Here is a 5757-nt window from a genome sequence, read left to right as displayed (position 1 = left end):
GGAAGAGAACGGACGGTTACGGAGAAAAGCGTGAAGGAGTAAGAAGGCATATCCCGACCGGAACATTTTGGAAGGCATATCCCGACCGGAACATTACGTAAGTTCCCCAACAATATGACGAAAAATATTTCTTTAAAAATAAATATTTAATCAAATATTTGGATGTCAAGTTATATTCTATAGGACGTGCTTTAACATTGACGAGCATAAAAGACGTTAACTTTACGTCATTTACCTTTGTGTGCGACGTAAACCAGTTCGATTAACGTCACCCGATAATATTCGACGTTAATTTACGTCACCAGTTATAACGTCGGTAGTAGTTGCGTCGTTAAAGGCCAAAAAGGAACAACATAATAGCCCGTTTTTGCACCAGTGTGTGCAGGGTATGATCAACCAGTAAGCACAAAAATCTTTCTCCTTCAAAGAACATCTTCAAAGATAGATCATCACGGTCTTCTTGATGAGTTCTTGGAGAAAATTCTTAGAGATCTCGATATGTAAATCACAAATGAAAGTGTTACATTTTCCAAAGTCTTTGTGATCAACTGAGGCACGCCAATTTATAGTTTTTTTATAAATCAAACGCTCCTGTAGTTCACTAAGCTACTAATAGAGTCAACTATCCTTAGACAAATATAACAATTAAGTCAAATAGTAGCGATCAACAACTAACAAATTGATTTTGAAATTAATACAATTGACTATTGATAACAGTAGAAAAACTGTTATTTTCATACTTAAAATTTGTCATTAAACACACCCTTTATGACTTAGACTTAGCTAGAAATCATGAATTTTGCTTAGGTTAGAGAGTAAGAGAGTCAAAATTGGTTTTCTTGGTTTTATGCTTTGTTTCCCTTGATTTTGTACTTTTATTGAATGATTTGAAAGAAGGGTTGAATTATCAAAGAGTTGTAGTGCAGAAAAGTCAACCAGTCAACCAGAAAAGTCAATCAGTTGACCAGAATGTTGAAAAGTTGACCAGAGTGCAGTTTTTGTGCCACAGGTCGCGCTGAGCAGTGAACCAGCGCTGAGCGATGGCGCTGAGCGCCAGTTTTTCCAGTTTTTCATGGTTTTTCGCTTGGGTGACACTGTTGGGCGCTATGTGGAGTGTCGCACCTACCGTTGAGCGGTAGCCCAGCGTTGAGCGCTAGTTTCTTGGGCCTGGGTGTCATCTTAAGTCAAAGCTGGTCAATGCTGGTCAATGCTGTTTGAATCTGGTCAAGACTGGTGATGGAATCCTGTCTCATGTAGTCCTCTTTTTACATTTTATTGTATCTGTAGTGTAGTTTGTAAGGAGCATGGGTCACTATAAATACCCAGCTCTTCACTTGTACTATTCACTTTTGAGATTAATGATAATAAAATTTTCTAAATTCAGAAACTATTCTCTCTTGAAAGTCATAGGCTAGAAAGTCCAAAGACTCCCTCTAGCCACCTTCCAAGCACACCTCATTATTTCATTTTTCCAATTACTCCACCGTGCTTCTCTCTCCTCCACGGAGATCCATTACTCCACTGCCACAATCCTTGTGCCTACGTCAGCGTTACAACCACGCGTCCTCCTCTGACTCGTGCTAGCATCACCACGAGCTCATTTCTCATTCAGACGCACCGAGACCTCACTTCTCCCATTTCATCACATTTCTAGGTTTGCTCTGGAGAAACATTTTCTCTCGAGAGTTCCTCAAGTAAGTGTCCGTTTTCATCACAGATTACACTTTCCTCTTCGTCTTTCTTCTTTGCTTCAGCCTTTTCAGCCATAGCACTTCATCTTCACCGAAAAGTTTTCCGATCTGTGGCTTCTGCTAGGTTTTCCTTCATCCTTCATCATTTTCTTTGATTTTAGCCGATTGAAACCACCTTTGTACCGATCCAAACCATTTCCACCGTTCAAACACTATTTCTCACCGATTAATCGGTTCCTTTTGAGCTTTTCTCACTTTCTAGGGTTCATTCAGTCTGTTCTTCTCTGATTCTGCGTCGATCTCGAGTTTTTGTCCGATTTCTCTCTTAATCTAGAAGTTGTTAACATATTCCGCTACGTATCTCTCGTCGGAGAAGCTTGGAGGAGCTTTACTGGCCTTCGCGTCGCGCCAATCGGATAGCTCCTCAAGGCGTCTTCCATCAACTGGTAGTCAGAGCAAGGTTGCGTCCACGCGACAAAGATAAGTATCTCGATCTCTGTTTTTGGTTTCCTCTGTCTCGGTTTCATCTTGTTTCGAATCTGTCTTGTGTTGATCCGCGTTGTTATGTTGATCTGTTCATTTTGATTCGCGTCTTTGTCTTTGTTATTAGCTTTGTGTTTTGTTTCAGTTTGATTCTCAGCTTGTGTTTCTTTTGATTCACGTTGTCTATCATTTTCCTGTAATGTCTTGATTTGTTTTTTTTTTCTGATTTGAGTTGTTGAATCTTGTTTCAGTTTCTGTGTTTGTTTGGTCTTGAATCTGCATTTCTGTGATTAGAATTCCTGATTTTGTTTGTGCTTATCTTGTGCTTTGAGTCTGATTTCATAATTTTTATTTCGGTCTATTCCTTAGTTTGAGTCATTTTATTTTGAGTATCTTATCTTGTTTTGTCTAAGTCATGTGTATTTGCTGAATTTTGTCCAAATTCTGAGTTGAACCTGTGCCTGGATGAATCTGCATATCTGGAATTGATCTTTCAATAGATGCACACAAAATGAGCAATGATTAATGAGCTTAGTGCATCTAGAAGTCAATCACAGTGCAGTACCAGTAGAATCACAAATCCAAATTTGTTTCAAATCTGATGTTAATGGTTGAATTCAATGCACCGAGTTAAATTGTAGTTCTAGTGTTAACTGATGCACTGCCATAGTGTGTAAACATACCAAATAAACAGTGATTTGTCTCAGACAAACCAATCAGGTGGTATCACACTGCAGAATCCAGAATTTCTTTGCCTAGCAGCTTGACCGAACTGCAACCTCTTTGTTTGAGTTGAGTTTTGTTTTTTTTAAATCTAGTATAGCACTTAAATCTTTTGCTAACCATCCATTACAAGTTCTGCCATTTTGTGCAATTTTTAACTGTTGATTTTGATTCCTATTGAGTGCCTAAAAGTCATTTGCACCTTTGCATCTCAAAATTGGTAATTGATTTGACTGAATTGGTGTGAAACGTGGACTCAACTAGTCAAATTTTGAATTACAGCTAATTAGCCTCAATTGACAGCACTTATACGTTTAAACCACTGATTTGGACTTGCTTGTGCTGTAAAATTGAGTGTTTAAGTAATCTGGTGCAAATTCTTTTCTGAGCCATCAATTTCAGGCACTTAATTGTTTCTAATACAAGTTGTTTTCAATTTTAAATGCATGTGTTTGTTGTTCTGTGCATCATTAGCTGAATAAAGATTGGCAGCAAAAGCTTGGTTTACATTACAATATATAAAAAAGAAGAAGAAGGAAAGATATAAGCAGTAATAAAAAGCAGTGCCAAAACCATGTCATTTCTAGTTCAACTTGTAACTGGTTTCTTGTTTTCTAAATCTATTCTAGAGCTATTGGTAGGTTCAAATTGTGTGTCAGCCTTGCTAAGTTTCTTTTTCTTGCTTGTCTTGATTGCTAAATCTGGTTTTGTCCAATACAAGTAAACTTTGATCTGCCATTCCTAATTTTGAGCTTTACTTGTTTTTAAAATCTAATCTAGAGTTTCTTGTGAGTCTGTTTGCTTTGTTTGTTCTATTCTGTTCTGTGATCTTTGTCATGTTTTGTGCTGTTATTGGCTGAGAAGCATTTCATTCTGGATTTTTGGAATCTGAAAGAGGATTGTGTGCTTGGTAGCATCCTAGGTGGTGGTGGTCTGAAAGACTATCCAGCCTTGAACTGACAAGGGAGAATCTCTCTTCCAAACCTTGCGTTTATGTGCTTAAAATTTTTAAAGAGAAGCCTTGAGTGATGTGAGTTCTGTGAGGCTGTTTTAAGCATAATTTTCCTTGGCAATTTTGTGAGAGGAAGTTGATCTTTACTTAACTGTTGATTACTGTTTTGGATTGTTCATTGTGCAGGAAAAGGAAATTGAGAGATCAGATTGGAGCATTTTTGTGCTTGTTTAAGTTGTTATTCCATTGCATTTAGATTGTAAAATGTTTGCTGAATTTAGTGAGATATTGAAAGCTTGAATGTGCTTACTGATTTCTTGGTGATACTATTTGTGCTTGTGAATGTTTAAGCTGTCATTGCACTCATTTTAGTTTCAAACATTGCTTGCTGAATTCATTGATATACTCACGGTTGTGAAAGGGAAGTTTTGATTTCATGGTTTACTTGGGCATGTTGAATGCGGATTCTGAATTGATAAGATCTAGTGAATTTGTTAGATGAAATAGGAAGTTGCAAACACCGTTCTGATTGCATTCTGAACTTCATTTCTACAATAACTTGTTTCAACTACATATGCATCATATCTAATGGAATCTGCGTCACTCTTTCTGCATTGGATTGAATAGATTTTAAATCAGATTATATGGTTGTTAAAATCAGTTTAGTTCAGCTTTGGAGTACATCCATTTACATCTGGTTTAATATCAATGTTTATGTGTTTTGCTGGAATCGGTAATACTTTGTAAGTGAATAAACTAATTGATTTTTTGGAATTTAGCTTGAGTAAGCATTAGCAGGTTGAGAAGGGTGAGCTAGATCCTTGAAACAGTAGCAGCAACATTTGTGTGTAGTTTTGATTTTGAAGGGAGTCTTCTCCCCTAAACTGATTGTGTTTTGAATAAACTGATCTTATATAATTGTACTTGATTGCAATGAGTGAATTGTTGATGTTGGCATACTCTGGCTGCAGATTGTAATTGGAGACCAAAGCAATTAAATTAGCTGCATGAAGTGTACAAGACCGAGAAAAGGGAAGTTATAATTCTTTATCTTGTGCATTGTATCTTGCAATCTGTTTAGCCAAAAGAATATTAAGCTGTGTGATGTGTGCAGGAGTGGTGAATCAGATCCAAAGAGAGTGGAACCCAGAAGTTAGAAAAGTTTAAACTGCTAGAAACAACAGGAACGTACACGTGAATCTTCATGGAAAAATTGGCAAGGACCTGGACCGTAGCAGCATAGTGGACAACAAGAAGTTGGGTCGTAGCATAGGATTAAATTCATTTGGTTTTTTTATTTTCTTTGTATTTGATGGGCTTGTGTCAGCCCACTGTCACTCTTAGCTTTAGGTTTGGTTTGTAAATGGCCTTTTATAAAGTCCAAGTAGATTGGAAGAGTTCTTAGTGCTCTTTCCAACTCTTGGCAACTTTAATTGTTTTCTTTTATTGTCTTTGATTTTGTCATTCACGTGTAGGTGTGACCTTGTCACATTAGAGTCCGTACGTTTTAGGAGTCTTAGAATCCACAAATTGTCTTTGCAAATGTCTTGTTATAGTTCATATAGGTCTTCTTCTAGGTCTTCTAGTTCATATAGGTTGTCTAGTTTAGATAAAGTTAATGAAAATTTTAATCAAGCTAGGAATCTTTCATTTTTTGGTAAAGACATAGGTGCATTAACATACCTAGCTTGGGAAAAAGAGGTTGATAAAATAGATCCTTGGTTTTATAGAGAGAGTGAATCTTATGTTCTTAGCATTTATCTCTCTAAGTTAGAAGGACATGCAAGTGAGTGGTGAGATGAAAGACAATATCATGTTAGGAAAGATAGGAAGTCTCCCATTCATGATTGGTGTGATTTAAAAGCTTGCATGAGAAGAAAGTTTGTGCCTTCAAGCATTAAAAGAAAC

General features: G+C 36.9%; 1 long non-coding RNA gene across 1 annotated transcript; it reads left to right on the top strand.

Moving 5' to 3' along the window:
* Nucleotides 1–1405: 1405 nt before the first annotated feature.
* On the top strand, nt 1406–5317 carry LOC111242035. The gene is made up of 2 exons (XR_002668520.1): nt 1406–1694; nt 2068–5317. It is a non-coding gene; the product is annotated as an uncharacterized LOC111242035 (long non-coding RNA).
* The last annotated feature ends 440 nt before the right edge of the window (nt 5318–5757 follow it).

Source organism: Vigna radiata, chromosome 7 (genome assembly GCF_000741045.1).
Source record: "Vigna radiata var. radiata cultivar VC1973A chromosome 7, Vradiata_ver6, whole genome shotgun sequence".
Taxonomy (NCBI): domain Eukaryota; kingdom Viridiplantae; phylum Streptophyta; class Magnoliopsida; order Fabales; family Fabaceae; genus Vigna; species Vigna radiata.
This window is presented reverse-complemented; position numbering and strand designations above follow the sequence as displayed.